The sequence below is a fragment of the Poecilia latipinna genome, unplaced genomic scaffold (assembly GCF_001443285.1).
Source record: "Poecilia latipinna isolate Pla-1442-1.1 unplaced genomic scaffold, P_latipinna-1.0 Scaffold2058, whole genome shotgun sequence".
Taxonomy (NCBI): domain Eukaryota; kingdom Metazoa; phylum Chordata; class Actinopteri; order Cyprinodontiformes; family Poeciliidae; genus Poecilia; species Poecilia latipinna.
This window is the reverse complement of record NW_015114674.1, coordinates 79,841-96,536: the sequence shown is the minus strand read 5'-3', so window position 1 is coordinate 96,536 and position 16,696 is coordinate 79,841. Positions and strand designations below refer to the sequence as shown.

The following is a 16,696-nucleotide window of genomic DNA, read 5'->3' as shown; positions in this document are numbered from 1 at the left end:
GGTGATTTCGTAACCGATCATCCTGTAGTGTGTGGTGGGTTACGGTAGATCGTCGTGGTCGCTCCGATCTAAACCCGAGAGATTTCTGAAGGACTGCCAGCATTTCCAGTTCTAGCACGTTCCATGAGGACCCAGTTATCAGAAGGTTCTCTGTGCTTGTTTATCTTAACGTTGTCGCAAAGTTTCTGTGGTAGATCGGATTGTCTGCATGCAGATATATTAGCAGCAGTGTGAGCGCTTGGTACAGTTTTACTTTCTTAAGGGTATTTCTAACTAGCACTGCAATTAAAGCTTCCCTCTGCCACATAGCGGTGATATCAGCATAAACAGCAGAAGGATACAGTAAGCTGCTGTTCTCCCACTGGTCATTTTGTCTTTGGTTTTGCCTAGTTTTCCTCTGAAGCTAGGCAGAATAAAAATGGAGCTAACTCTTGAATGTGACATCACAGTACTTTTTTGGCTGTTGTCCCTCAAAACCTGCCTCCATGAGCTGATAGAAGTGGCTCTTTGCTCTGGACCAGCACAGAGTCTGTGCCTGTGTTGGTGAAAACACTGACGAAGAACTGGACCTAAAGAAGCACTGGTACAGGAATGTGACCAGGTGGGAAGTCTGTTAAAAGGCTTTGCTCTGTTTGGTTTTGAAATCTTATCTGTCAGGGTGTCAAAGTACGATGGTGAGTTTCAATGTCATTTTTGAGCATGATATGTTAACTGAAACAAAAAAATCTGTATTTTCTCTTCTTTCTTATGCACTTCTTGTTACTGTGCACTATTTTATTTTATATTTGTATCATGTTCGAATAAAATTTCATTTCATTTCATTTCATGTAGCAGATGATGTTAGAAGGTTTTGCCTCTTTCTTCACTATTTACTCATTTCCCTTTTAGGAAATCCAAATAAATTATATTTTCATGTGAAAATCCACCTGCTTGGAATCTTTTATTCACTCTTCAATTCCATTATCTGATTGTTTGCAGTTATTCTTACAGTATAATTTAATTTGCATAGGTATTGAGGGAAATGGGATAAAGTTAATAGTTTTAATCGTTCCATTTTCAATCCGAGACCGTGGTCTTGAACTGGTAAAGGGTGGAGTGCCTTCTTCAGGTCAGGGAAGAGATCCCAACTCCAGATCAGCAGAATATTATGGAGAGACGGATGGATTGATCAATTGATGGATGATCCATTATCTGTATTCAATGTCTTATGGAGCCCATATTCCGGTCCCCATAAGGAGCAGTTGACCCCACAGTGTAGCATTTGTTAGGAAAATGGTCTATGCACTGTATCAAATACAAGGCCACACATAAATCTGCATACCTCAGGTATACACACTCATACCTCAGGGTGATTTAGAAAGGCCAGTGAACCAAACAGTCACATAAACATCATGCAGAAAGACCTCAGACTACCAACTGTACAAAAATAACATTTTTCTTCTTGTTAAATACAGTATTTCTAAAAATCATCAGTACTTTCTGTCAGTTTTGGAAATATATTTGCTATGTATCAACATAAGTCCTTCAGTTCTTGCACTGGTTTCCTTCTGTTGCCACAGTGTTCAGTTCACCGTCTTTCTTTTTTTACCACATTTCACTTGGACTTTATCCTTGGTACATATGCAGATGTCTGGTATCATTTCGGCTGAACCTTGCTTGCTCTATCAGTGAGGTAGACGTCTGTGTCTAAATTTAGCAAACTAAAGAAAAAAACTTTTTTTTTATCTTCAATTCCACCACATAGCTGAGATCTTGTCCCATTTAGATTTTGGTATTTTCCCTGCACAGCTTTCGGAAAAATGACTGCAGGTCCAAAACTCATAGGAATGATGACTTGCTAATACTGACACAGCCTATGTTTTTCAGTCTATTTCTGTCCCCTTGAGTTAAATGCTCAGGAGCTGTGCAGCTGTTTTTGCCAGATGTGAATTAAGCTGTGACCTCAGCTTGATACTTCACTTAAAGTTTGCTGCCTGAGATGTATTTATTTATTTGTATGTTATGTGGATTAGAGGCCTCTGTAAGTATCATCCAGAATTGCACCAATTCTGTTGACACTAATTGTAAAAACGTTGATATGTGGTTCAGAGCTACACTGTAAATGCAAACATAACATTTAATTGAAGAAAGGAAGTTGACTCAAGTCATTTTTCATCAAATTGCTATTAACACTAAGTTACTTGGAATTTCTGGTTGAAAAGTCTCTCCAATTTGAGCTGGATTAATTCAGAAAAAGTAGGGGGGTTTTCTGTGGTGTAAAGTACTTTGCCTTAGTACTTCACCCAAGTGCAAATACTTTAGTTTTTTATTTCTTTTCTGGAGCCAATAATTTATCTCAACTGACTCATGGAGAGAGACTAGTCCCAGCGTTTTCATGAACAGGAGCACATTCATATAGAAGAACATCAGAACATCAGAAGTCTCCATATATCATTTTATTTTATTTTAAGCTATGCCATTAGCACTATGCTAACTTTAGTTGCCAACAAAGGCAGGACTACCACTGTGTGTTGACCTATGACTATAGACATCATAGGGGGATAGAGAAAGTGAGTAAGGACAAGGACCCATTCAAGAAAATTGGTTTGAACTTGAAAAATGAGTAAGTTTAAGTTGTAGGTATTTAGCAAGGTTAAATTTGTATCAAGCAGTCCACACAAATAAAAAAATAAGTTAACACAAATAAGCTACATGAACTTTTTTTTTTTTCGTTAATTGTACTACTTAAGTTATTACTAAAATGAAATTAGGTTGTTTTTTTTTACTCACTAATCTTAACCTTATTTTGCTTAATTTTTTTGAGGCAATGAGTTTCCATAATTTTTTTAAGTAAGGTGAACTAATTAGATTTTACAGTGTAGTGGAGCCAATGATGCTGGGTGGAGGTGAGCCTAGTGTAGAACAGCAAAGCTGGCAAACAGCCACATCTTTATGGTTCAGCAACAAGGGGGATCCGCACATGTTTTACACTCGTCTGACATCACCATGTTTACAGGCTCCTATGTTTAAGTGTGTTCAGATGCTGGAGGTCCTGAAGAACAGCCCAGTGGGGGGCATTTTGGCTGCCTGCTCTGCCCCTCATGCATATAAAGTTCTATAGTTATGGGTTTCCCTAAAATTCTGGCAGAGTTCCATGCAACCAAGGGCTGCAGCACCGTGATATCTGGGTTTCTGCACACCAACCTGCATTCAGACATGTTCAACACTCTGTGGTAACCCTGATCAGTGGAGCCTGTTAGGATACATGATAAAGAGTTATGTGGTTAACAATTTCATTGCACTTACTTGTTCTTCAATTGTTTGTTTCTGTTTACATATTTATTCTACTGCCTGGGATACCGCCTCACACACCGCCTCACACATCGTCTCACACTCTGCCTCACACTCCAAACATTTCGTTCAATAATCTTTTTTTCTCCTTTGCCATGGTTCTTGAGGCCTGACAACCTTTTCATGTCTGATCACAAACGCCTGCTGTGCTAGAAAAAAGTATTTGCATCTTTACAGAATTGTATATTTTTTTTCCTCACACTTAAATGTTACAGATTGTCTGAAGGGGACTGTCCAAGCCAAGCCTTTGAATAACCCCCTGATCCTAATAACTGGTTGTTCCAGCCTTGAAGGATACAGCTGCCATTAAAAGTTTCTGATAATTGCTAGTGAGACTTTGAGCAGTCCCTCCAGGAGGTTGTGATTTTTTAAACGATTGTTGCAGCCTAATATTACTTGATTTTGTGGTACCTTTTTCAAAACGTCACGGTCACATGTTTTTATGTTTTAATTTTTACAATGACGTGGTCTTACAGATAAGTTGAAAACGTTGCTCATAATTTTCCCAAGAAAGTCAGAATTTTAGTACAGTTAATATTTAAGTGCAAATAACATTTTTCAAACACCTTCTTGAAATAGCACCTTAATACAAATCAAATCATGTCCTGAGGAGAGGTCAAAGTGTAAATGAAGAATCCCATATTGTTAACATGAACTGTTTACACAGTAGGAGCAAATCATACAGAACATCTCTAAATGTTTCTTTGAAGAAAAAACAAGGTGACTGTTACTATTTAGTATCACACAATTCATCTTGCAGGTTCAGCTTTCAAGAGACATCGTTAAACAGGAAGTTAAATTAGAAGGGGCAACAGGATTGGTCAATATTCTGCCGAGTTGCATTGATTGGTCAGAAAAGAAGGAAGTATGGAAAATGTTAAGGTGATTGCTCAGATTTGCACTGAAAACTGTAAGTCTGTGCAAAATTTGCAAATTTTAAGTGAATTTGCATCAATAGTTGCAATCACAGCTTCCTGGAGAGACTGTTTTATGTCATTGTAATGGAATTTGGACTCACTCTTCTTTGCAAAATTGTTTTAATTGAAACATACGCGAGAGTCTTTCTGCATGAAAGGCCACTTAATGCCATGCTACACCATCTCTAGTGAAATAGAGTTAAGAGTTTTAATAGGCAGGAGAAGTCATTCAAAGGTCGACATGCTGCTGGGCTTTAGATCATTGTCCTGCTGCATAACCCAAGTGAGATAGAGCTGCAGGTCACAAAATGATAGCTGGACAATGTCCTTCCAACTCTTTTTTTTAGCTGCTGTAAATCCATCCTAAACAACCTGACCCTATAAAAAGTCATCTTTGACAGCTGCTTTTGTTAACAAGCAAGGAGTCCTGAGAGTGAAACTTACCTACATGGGACTTCACAAAAGCAGTACATTTTAGCAAGGGACGGTACATGATGTAAAACAAACATATTTTTCAAGCTTTTGCGCTAAACTTACAGTGTATCTATGGAAAACGGAGGCCAAAACCACAGGATCTGGCTGCATTTCAGTAATCAGTTTGTCAGTTTTACAATTTTTGCAAAAATTCCCAGTTTATTAAGTGCAGAATCAATATTTCCAGGCTAGTAGATATAAATAGTAGCTGTAATGTAGGTGTGATAACATGCTCTGCTGCAACACCAAAATTCAGCAAACGACAAACCAGGTGAGGAAGCAGATGTTGAAGATTAGGAAGGCTCAGACTCAGATCCTTCAGATTCATATTGTAATTAGCAACAAATGTATTTTTCCAGAGAAACACTTTACTCATCCTCCAGTATTTTCCCATTGCTATTTTCTTCTTTCTCTCTTCCTGACTGCTGTTCCCTTAATAAAGTCCCTCCTGATGTCCCGAGTTGTCCTCTGTTACCCAGAATTCATTGGATGGATGCATACTTCCAGAGGGAGTGAGGATGATTCCTTCAGCTGCTGTCCTTAAACGTTAAAAGAAGTGAAGGAGAGGGTTGAATGTTCCTGAAAATGCACTGCTGACCTCATCCTGACATCAGAGAAGCAGACAGATGCTGCAGCTGTCAGGTGTGTGTTCATACCAGTTATCACTTCAGGAGTTATAGAAAGGTCATGAGCAAGGTCAGTTTGGCTTGGATCAGACTCCATGGTCTCCTAGGTGGAGGTGCTGGTTGTCCCTGGACATGGTGGACCTGGTGGTTTTTCCAACCTTTCACTTGTACTGATGGACATACACAGTTTTTATGATGGAAGCATCACCAACCCACTCTTTTTATTATTTCTTTTACATGTTTGTGCATTAATCATTTTTACCTTAGGTTGCATGACTTAGTAAGACAAGAATAACGTATTTGGATGGATGGATGGATGGATGGATGGATGGATGGATGGATGGATGGATGGATGGATGGTAGAGCTGAATATCGCAATGATTAAATACAATTTTCTTAGAGGGGCACTATTATGTAAAATCTATATTTTTAGCTTTGCATCACTTTATAATGTTTCCTCATCAAAAACACACGTGGAGTGTTTCATTTATGTTTTCATGCATGTTCTCAATCCGTTAATCTCCATGGCAACCATTCAGCGCAAAACATATGGTCCATCCTGAGTCATAAACTTTGATAAGTGGATGGTCGATATTTCAAAAGTTGTGTAATTTGTTACGTAAAGGGGCAGTATTATTTGCTTTTCAGTGCTGGCTAGTCTGAAGGAGCTCAGTGAGGGAATCGTAGGGGAGGACTACTATGTGAGACAGAAGCTCAGAAACTACACCTCTGAGGAGGAGCTGAGTCTCAAAGGCAGCGATCAGTTCACCCACATGTTTTGCACAGCTGACTGGTTGCCACGGAGACTACAGGATTTCTCAAACATGCACGAAGAACGAAGAACTCTATGTTTTTGATGAGAGAATAACATTATGACGTGGTAAAACTCAGAAAAAGTTCCGAAAAGATCAGCAAAGTTGAGTTGACTTAATTCTACCCCTTTAACTTTAGAGAGGGCTGCTGGAAATAACTACAGAGTTAAACTTAAACTGCCAGCCATCTGAAATAATCCAATTTTGGCTACTTATGATTTTTTTTTTCAAAGGTATTATTTGCCTTTTGAAAGTCTTATGTTACTGGCTGTAATCTCATGCCGGATTTAAAGTAATCAAATGTCTTTGTTGGGGTTTTTATATGTAACGGGGAATGTAACAATCTAGAGAGCATAAAATCTGTTGACTGATCTTTCCAGATGGCTTTCATTTTACTAGTAGAGAGATGTTGTAACACTATCCAGAATACGAACTGTGGTAAAAAGTAATGGTGGGATTGGAAGATAAGCACATTGTTCAGATCAGAAGGAAACATCAAGTGGGGCGTTCACAAACAGGGATTACAGGAACAAGGACGCTTTGCATCCATGAAGTTTTCCCACATACCAGTTGAAACACAGAGAAGTGATGTGTAGGAGCCCTGCCCCAACCACACAAAGACATTTTCTAATGATTGTAGCTCTGCCAAGCTGCAGCTGTCTGCTTGTCTTCTTTACTTCATCTTCAGTCCCAGACACAAAGTGTGAATGTCATTTTGAATTTGTATTGGTCTATTCAGAGGTTTAGCTCACTGTTTGAGAGATAGGGAAGATGGGGAAGATGAGGAACCTGCGTCACTCTGTTAAATATAACTCAAATCACCATGGAAACTGAAAGTATCATGGGGTGTCTTGTTGCATTTTTCTATCTTAGTTTGTGTCCTTGGAGTAAGGCATTCAAGGAAAGAGTAGTAGGTGAGCAAACAGACAAATTCCAGTTGTATCCATGTTTCAAATGTATGTAACATGTTTTTCAGGGAAAAGTTATTAAAACTTTTTTTTTCAAATAAAAGTGGATTAATGTGCATAATACCATAATTCCTCACAGACAGAATAGAGAGGGGACATCTTTTGTATTAGAGCAATTACTGCATTTTATTGCAAGTGTTCCCCATCCATCCCATCTGTGACCAAACAAATTAAAACCAAACATAAATATTCTCTCTTCTGATTTTAAAAGACTCCAGAAGCTTCTGCTTCTTTTCACTCAGTTTTATCACTGTTCTGTTGACATACATTGGTTGTTAATAGGCATGAGTCAGTTACTGTTATCAAAAGATTTTGAGAAGTTTTTGTTTGAAAATACAAAATAAAAACCCTCCATCGAACCAGTCCTGTCGTTTAAAGTCCTTCTAATGAGAAGCCAGGGTCCGTTTCAGTTTGAGTTGTTCTAAACTGAGTAAGTCTGAATGGTTGTTAGCTTCTCCCACTCCAGTAATTTACTTACATTTTCAACAAGCCTGTGATGTTCTGACTTCTCTCTACTGCAGGTGGTAACCCAGGGTAACTTGACAGAATCCAACTTAAGTATCTCCAAACTCACCCTTTAAAGCTACAGGACATAACTTATAAGAAAACAGTTGTTTACATATTTGTTGAAACTATCACCATGTAGTGACAGATAATCTGTGAAAATGTGGAGCTCCTCTGCCTTCTCCTAGTGCTAACTAGAAACAACTAATCAGAGCCAAGAGGACGGACTTATTGCTTAAGTCACCCTCAGTGTGGCGATGCTCATCCTTGCTCTCTAGAGAGCTGGAGCTAGCACAGCCTGTTGTGAATGCTCAGGTGATTAGCATGGAGACTAATGACGGTGGATAAACAGTTTTCCTGTAACACTAAATTGTTTCTCCACTATTAATACATTGTGCAGCCATTACATGAGGGTGATTGACAGCACTAAGCCCCTCCTCCTGGGTCTGGTTGGTTTTAGTCAGGAGCGGTGTGTTTCTTCAGTAGCTCAGGGAGGAGTTGGAGGAGATCAATCTTGTCACAGATTATCTGTCTCATACTGTCCCAACATGGTTTTAACAAACATGTCGAAAAAACTTTGGGTTTTTTTATAAACGTTATATACTGTACCTTTAAGTCCATGGAATTAAATAAGAATAATAAATAACTAATGTGTTAATGTTAAATCATTTTAGCAGTAGTAAGAATAAGTAAAGTTTTGCATTTATCAAATGTTCTATATTTTATATTATGTGGTATTTTAATTTGATTGGACTACAGAGAACCCTAGAAACATGCTGCCTCAATGCGGGGTATCCTACTACTGCCACACTGTTCAGATTATCATTCCTTTTGAATCTTGACCCATTCCTAGTTACGAAAGATGTTTCAAGCTTGATGTTGACAAGAGAGACAAGAAATTCCTTGTGGTCTTACCACAGTGTGGGCAGTATTATCACTACCGCCAGATGACGAGCATCTGATCCGAAGTTAACATTAAAGCTTATATCAGAACTGGTGTCTGCCGGCATCCTGTCGTGCAGTACTAAACTGTCCTCACAGTCTTATTGCTTCACACTGACATACTGCAGTAACATTTAAGCACCAGTTTAGGCAGGAACAGTACGATCATTCACAGTTGCTGTAATTCCATTATAAATGCACGCAAATTTTCGTAATATTCTGCTAATGTTGAAGAAACACAGTTTTGTATTTGTGGTGTTTCCATTAAATAAGAGATTAAATTAAAGTTGCATACAATGGATGTACACAGTTACATCAAATATATTCATAATTCATGATGGTGCTATCGTTCATCATTTATCAGCCAATGAGAGGAGACTTCGACGTCTTATTTGGGCGTTGGAGCAACGAGCCTCTTATAGTTGGGACTGGCTACGTTTTGGGGAAATTGTAGTTGATTTTACAGGATTCAACAATTTTGAATCACACACAACATTTTATGAACGGTGATGCTGTGAGAACTCTGGTGGAGATTGTCCAAAAAAACAAACACAAACCATCATCCTAATGCTACTTCCTGTCACCATTTCCATCAGTTGTGAAGTCCGGCTGTTGATCATTTGACTCGTGTGATGTGAAAAAAGTGTTTCCATTCCAGTTTTGTGAATTACATCTATTTCAATACTGCTGACAAACCACCTCATCCTAGTGCAAAATCTACAAATCACATGTGAATAAGCTTGTTGAGCTTATTCACGTGTTTTTTGAAGTTGCAATGTTTCCATTAAACAAATGTATTTTTGTAATTTCAATTTGCACAGTTTTAAAGTTAATGGAAACAGCTACAGTGTGGGTGTGTGTGCGGGCGTGTGCATGTGCGTGTGTGTTGGGGAGTTTAGTCTCATATCCTGTCAGAGGGATTTAACTCCAGAATCCTCCCAGAGCTATGCTAACAGCTTTGTTCAGGCTTTTATCTTGCTGCAGGACCTGTTGGTTTGCAGTGCTGGACTACAAATGTGATCCTGTTCATACAATGGTCTAACCGGGATTTGTTTATGTGTGTGTTTTCATAGGTGTACCTCTTGGGGAGCTCAGCTGCTCCTCAGCTCAGCTCACACTCAGACCTCAGCCCTTCCTCTGGTAAGATCTACGTTTATGTCAGTTCCACACAGCCAGAGCCCTGCACTCTGCAGAATGCCATTACACAGTTTCTGTTTGAACTAGATGTCCCTGCTGTGACCACTTAAACACTCAATCACATGTCTTTGTGTGTTCTGGAATTACAACAATGAAAAGTGCAGCTAAGCTAATATTTTATGAGCTATCTTACTTGATAACATATATGCAATAGGGGAAAAAAATCCCAAACTATAAAATAATTATTTTGGGCTATGTGTGGCTTCTTTAAAATCAAATCAAATCAAATAAAATTTTATTTGTTCAACACATTTCAGCAGCAAGGCATTTCAAAATGCTTTACATCATAACAAACACAAAAACAGAGTCATGCAACATAGAATCAACAGTCAAAACATTACATTAAGTCAAGTTCCATCATTAAATTCGTAATTGATTACGTTTCAAATACAACTCTAAACAGGTGGGTTTTTAGTCGAGATTTAAAGGCACTCAATGTTTCAGCTGTTTTACAGTTTTCTGGAAGTTTGTTCCAAATCTGTGGTGCATAGAAACTGAATGCTGCTTCTCCTCGTTTGGTTCTGGTTCTGATGCAGAGCAGAACCAGAACCAGAACCTGAGGGGTCTGGAAGGTTGATACAACAACAGCAGATCTTTAATGTATTGTGGTGCTAAACCGTTCAGTGATTTATAAATTAACAACAGTATTTTAAAGTCTATCCTCTGAGCTACAGGGAGCCAGTGTAGGGACTTTAAAACTGGTGTTATGTGCTCTATCTTCCTGGTTTTAGTGAGAATGCGAGCAGCAGCGTTGTGGATCAGCTGCAGCTGGAGGATTGATTTATTGGACAGACCTGTGAAGACGCTGTTGCAGTAATCAATGTGGCTAAAGATAAACTCATGGATGAGTTTCTCTAGATCTCGTTGAGACATCAGTCCTCTAATCCTGGAGATGTTCTTCAGGTAATAATAGGCCAACTTTGTGACTGTCTTAATGTGGCTCTGAAAATAAAGTAGCAGAATTATTTTTAAATTTAAAATCTTTTAATTCAATCAGCTCCCTGCACTTAATTAGCAATGGATGACTTCCTGGTTTCCCTGGGGTTTTGATATGTTGTGACACAGGGGACGGTTTTTTAACCACTGCCCACTAGGCTGGACTAGCACTCACATTAGCCACTAACACTGAGCAGAATGAAGAAGGTTAAAAATATCCAAATGTCAGCATCAGAGATCTACAGCAAAGAGCCACATCTTAAAGGCCCACCACAGTCGGACTGAAGTCAAACTGTCGACGCGTGGTCATGTGGTTTTCGGATATTCATTTTCGCACAGCAGTAAGGTCATGGTGTGATTTATTGCAGCATAGGAAGCACAGACATCATGGTACGTTTTCAGTCTGCCACCAGTTGACTTCCACACAACTTTTGCTTATTGGATATTTTCTTCATTATAAACCTTAAATGCACATCAGAATATTTGCCTAAGCCTTAATGGCTGTCTGTAATCAGCAGGAAAATGACCAGAGGAGCTTTTAGTGAACTGCTCACATGTTCCCAAATGGAACAGCACAGTTCAGCTTTATTCTCTGAACTCCACTTTGACTGTCACATGATTACCCTTGAAGCCAAATGTTGCTAGGCAGTAACCGCTGACAGGGACACACTCGTCACTTGATGAGGACACACCCATGATAGAATCCCACTTTCCCCACTAAGCAAAGTGAGATGCTCTGTTAGTGTGCAGTACATACACTAACAGAGTATACTGTGTCATCAGTATTAGATGTGATTGTGTACTGATTGTTTAAAAATGCAACCATCTTCACATGAAGCCAACGCCTGGGATCAGATCAAAACTACTTTAGTTGATGAACCTTCTGCATGTAGTTGCTTTAAGGCAGTGGTTGTTAACCTGGGTTCGATCGAACCCCAGGGGTTCGATGAGTCGGTCTCAGGGGTTCTGCGGAGCCTCTGCTGCAGAGGTAAAGACACACTTGTGTAAAGTCGTGATGACGCCCCGCTTTGCCATCACTTGCTGCAGAGGATCACGTTACATTGCTGAGCCAATCAGAGCTGCAGAGGAGCACTGATTGAAGGAGTTCCTCTCTCAGCATGGATTTGAACTTGTGTCTTTAATTACTTCAGCAAAACTCACCGTTTTTACCAAATTCTATAGTCTTATAGAATAGGGGGGTTGGAATAAGAAGGGTTCGGTGAATGCACATATGCAACTGGGGGGTTCGGTACCTCAAAAAAGGTTAAGAACCACTGCTTTTAGGGCTTCAAAACTGCATTTCCATTGTCCATATAATTGCACAATTTATTTATTGTATATTTATTTATTTATTCCTAACGTGATCGTAGTATAAAAGGAATGCAAAAGACGCATATTTTTTGTACTACAATAATCTTAACATGCTTGAAAAGGAGTAGGAAGAAGTAAGAAACTTATGCACTTTTACCCCTTAAACTCATACCATGTTTTCAGATGGACCTTCATTATTAAGTGAAAAAGAAATTGATGGTTAGAAAATAAATTTACTTAATGGAAACATGCCAGTTTCAAACAACTAATTTTTTGGTAAGTTTTGATGCTAGGATGAGGTGATTTTCTGATCAGAATTGGTTTATTTTGCCAAACTGCAATGGAAACACTTTTTTCACATCATAAGTCACATGATCAGCAGCCGGATGTTACTACTGAAGACAGGAAAAAGACAGGAAGTAGAAGGAGGGTGATGGGCTAACATGACTTTTAATGACTTATTGCATGAACAAACTTATTCATGTCTGATTCTAATTGTGTTTCTTATTTACTGGAAACACTGTAATATTGAAATTGTGTTTTTTCCACATTAGCATAATATTAAAGTTTTCCGCACATTTGTTATGGAATCGCAGCCTATGTCACTGCAAATGCAGAGACCAGTTGGCAGGTTGTGTTGTCCAACATGTGCTTTGGCTCTATGAAAGACCCCTTAAGCAACAACAGCAACTCATGGATCAACAGTCTCTTTGTCATACATTATGCAGCTCATGTACGCAGGCTGCAGCAGCACTGCATGAATTATTGGTTATAATAATTGGGAGTGCTCAGCTCTAAGTCTCCAGGTCATGCTCATGACTGTGCACAGTGGAACAGGAACACCTAAACATGCCGTGTATCTGACATCCCCTCAGAGATTGACCTGCATGTTTTTCCATCATCCACAGAACTTGATGTAATATGATAAGTGCAGCGGGTACAGAGAGACTCGGTTAATTCTTCCATCAGCCTGAATTCTTTAATGAAAACACCATCTGCTGTTCTTATTCTGTGGTACCAGTTGCCATGATGATAGACCTTGTGTCATGTTTCACCTGCTCTGATGTAGCATCAGAAATAAAGTATCAGAGCACCAAGTGTGGCGGTCAGAGATGAAGACTGAGTCACAAATATGATGAACTCTGTTCAAAGTTGAGTCCTGCGCCTGCAGCCTGTTCTATGTGAGGTTATGATGCCTTTTACTGACATATACACTTCGATGTTCTACTGATACTGCTCAAGAATCACACTGCATCTTTTTTCACTCTGACAATACCCGTTTTCCATACCAATTATCAATTTCTGTCAAACAATTAGCAGAAGAGTTTATCCAAACGTAGATGTGAGACGCAACACTTTGGTTGTCCAACTCGTTTCCGCAGTGTGATTGATCTCACACTTAAAATCCTAGAGTGGGATGGAACTCCAGCCCCATCCTAGCGATAGCAACAGTATCCCCTCTTGGAGGAATGAAAAATAGTATTTGGAGTAAATCATGTGGCAGAAATATTCCTTTATTATTAGTAGTAGTGGTAGTACTAACAAGAGGTGGGAATCTTTCACTATCTTATGTTTCGATTACAACTTTTGGGGCCATGATTCCAAATCGATTTTTGATTCAAGACAAATCAAAAAGTTCAATCTGTTGTGCAAAAGATCCATGATCTACTCCAGTCATCTTCACAAGGCAGTATGACAAATTGAGATATTAAGGTGTCTTTTTTGTATTCATTAAGTTTTACATATTCATCCATGCTTCGATGGAAGTGGTGTAAGTTGCAGTACTTTAGTGCCATACTGTGGTTTTGGTTAAGAACTGGAGTGCTTTCTTTTAGTTTCTTGGTAAAGCTGTAGCTCAGCTGTTAGTGAAGAACTAAGGAACTCCTGTTCTTCGACCGGTTGCCATGTTGGTCACAGGACGTTCATATTCTCAGACCACTTGGGGTCACCCCTCCTGGTTTAGCATAAGCCACGCCCCTATATCATATGGGCACATTTTTCTTGTCAGAGTTCCCACTCCCTCCCTGCATTCTCCATTTTGCTCTTATGAAACGGTCAAAGAGAGAGCACCACTGATTGAAGTATGCATCCTGAATGAGAATTTTGTTCCCCACTTCATATGTACTGTTCATTTGGTTCTTTTTTTCAGACAGTGTGAACACTCCATGATGTAAAATTGCACATATTTGAAGTAACATTTACGATACTGTCGTCTGTGATATGTATCGTCCGCCTTTATGAGGAAAATGCACCATCAGCTCTACCGGATCGGTTTCCTGTTTCCTGGTTCACATCAGCTGAGCTCACACACATGCACACGCGCACCCTGCTTCCTCCATTATCTGTTATCTGTTTTAATCTTCTGTTCCAGAACTGAGCAAGAGTTCTGAAACTGAAGAAGTGCTGAAGAAGCTGCTAAGGTCATCAGCCAGTCAGGGATTGAGGGGCTGGGCTCTTCAAGCTGTTGTTGGGTTATCTGCTGAGAAGCTGCTCAAAAGCTCCTCAACGTAGCTTCTCTTACCTCCAGTCAGTGTTTTTTAGTTTTATTTTGAAAAGATCAGCCATTATATTTGTTATATTCATAAAGGAATATTAAAGTGCAATTGTCTCCAACCAAGTCAGGTTATGGGTTTGGTCAGCATGTGCCCATGAAGTCGATTGTCTGTGCCAAACTAGTTTGTTCTGTGTGCTGCAGAGCTACACGGTACGTACTGTTCTCATTCTTCTTGTCATACAGGATGTGGGAACAGTTGTGGTTGGGAAATGATGTCCCCGTGTAGAGAAGGAAGTGCTCACTCACAGTCTGCTGCTCTGTCTTCAGCCAGCAGCATTAAAGGTGCCCACAAGCCAGTGCAACCGCTGCTGGGGATCCCAGAGACCCAGAGAACATTTCAAAGCTCTGAAAGCTTAGACAGAAACAGGAGCAGTTTATGCCTGCCTATCAAGGGTTTCTGCTTCCACTCAAACTTGATGCCTGCAGATAAAAACCATGGGATCTAAAATCTGATGACTTTGGTGACCTCTTGAGTCGACTGTGTGGTAGTGTTTCATCATATCAGCAGCGAGGGGCAGGTGTTGCTCAGCATCTCTCTAAATGTGTGGATTCCACAGTTTCTTGAATTGCATTATTCCATCAGATAAACACCAATAGCAGCAAAGTAACACCGCTGTCACACAGATACTTTTCAAACTCTTAAAAAAAGAAACATAAGCTCCTAAAATAGCATAGTCCAGGATTGTGTGATTCTTCCTGCTCTGTGCTGAATTTGACCGGGAGTGATGCATTTCTTCAGAAGGCAGAACGAGCTCAGGATGGAGATGGAGGGGCTCCATCTGTTCACACATTATCTGATTCATATTAAACTGTCAGGACATAGTTACAGTTTTAACAAGTATGAAAAAAACATATATTTATAAAAGTTACATTCTGCAGCTTTAAGGAGGGAATACTTTCTTTCAATTGGAAAACACAGCTGACTGACAATTTACAGTAATCTGTGGAGAAGGATGTTACTTCCTGATATTTATGTCTGGGGAAAAATCCTCTTTTTTTGCACCTTATTCATGCAAACAGCAGGAATGATTCTCCAAGAACTTCCTCCAGATAAACGGAAATACACTTCCTATTGAATCCCAAATATGAACCTTGGTGAACCTAAGTGTCCAAGTTTTGGGTAGACTTTGGATCCGGATTTGTCTGCAGATGGAGTTCAATGGAATCAGGATGGGTTACTACAGCATTTAGCAGTATAGCAGCTCTACTAATAGCAGCAGCATAAGTCACCCAAAATTATTTGTAAGAGTTGGCCTGCTGACATCTTACATACTAACGGTTTTAATTATTAACCCTTTAATGCACCCACACATTTTTGTGCGCTAGGTAATATAACCTTCACTTTTGTTAGGGAGTGTGAATGCGTTGGTAAACGTTAGCATGTATGGTACCTTGCTAGCATTTAGGGTCTGATCTGCAAAGATTCAAAATAAAGACTGCTAAATGATGTGAGCAAAGAGAAAAACTGCATGCACGATGAGTGTGTTGCATGAGATTATGCAAAGATTATGCTTGTTATAACATTACATGTGTAAAAGTGGTGCAGACCGCCCACTGTCAATGAGGATATTTTGTGTACTACTGGCTGTTATAATGATGAACGTCAGAGAGAGATATAAAAGAAAGATGAAGTTGAAAGCCCTGGTGCAGGAGGTATGACAGTAATAATATGTTTAATTAAAATCAGTATACAACACAACAGTAGAAACATTTCAGTAAAAATATTTTAAAGGGGAACTGAAAGGAGACAAACACTGGATCACAAGTACTCTCTACTGAAATAATTAAATTAGTATCTGTTCTTAAAAACTCCTTAAAAACTGAAATTCAACTCTGGGACATCAACAGCCAGGAAAAGGTGCTGTATGTTTGTCTAAAGAATACTTTTTTACCCATATCAGCATCTCTCTAAATGTTGGCATGGGCAGCACTTAGAGATTTCCTACCCATCTATGCATAACTACAAGTGAAGTAAATTTAACATACTTGTCTGGTGAAGTCCTGTATGTTATTATCTGAAAAAAAAAGAAATAATGTGTGTGTGTGTGTGTGTGTGTGTGTGTGTGTGTGTGTGTGTGTGTGTGTGTGTGTGTGTGTGTGTGTGTGTGTGTGTGTGTGTGTGTGT

The 16,696-nt window shown here is 39.3% G+C and overlaps 1 protein-coding gene across 3 annotated transcripts in view; it reads left to right on the top strand.

Annotated features, from left to right (window-relative positions):
* thrb (thyroid hormone receptor beta) overlaps window positions 1-16,696 on the top strand; it is an 89,158-nt gene that overhangs the window by 16,858 nt on the left and 55,604 nt on the right. For 2 of the 3 annotated variants that reach the window (XM_015016749.1, XM_015016753.1), the window contains exon 2: window positions 9,647-9,713. The gene's annotated coding sequence lies outside the window, so the exon portion shown is untranslated. Of the gene's footprint in view, window positions 1-2,586; window positions 2,603-9,646; window positions 9,714-16,696 lie in introns of those variants that run through there. The other variant, XM_015016750.1, reaches the window with a different exon arrangement.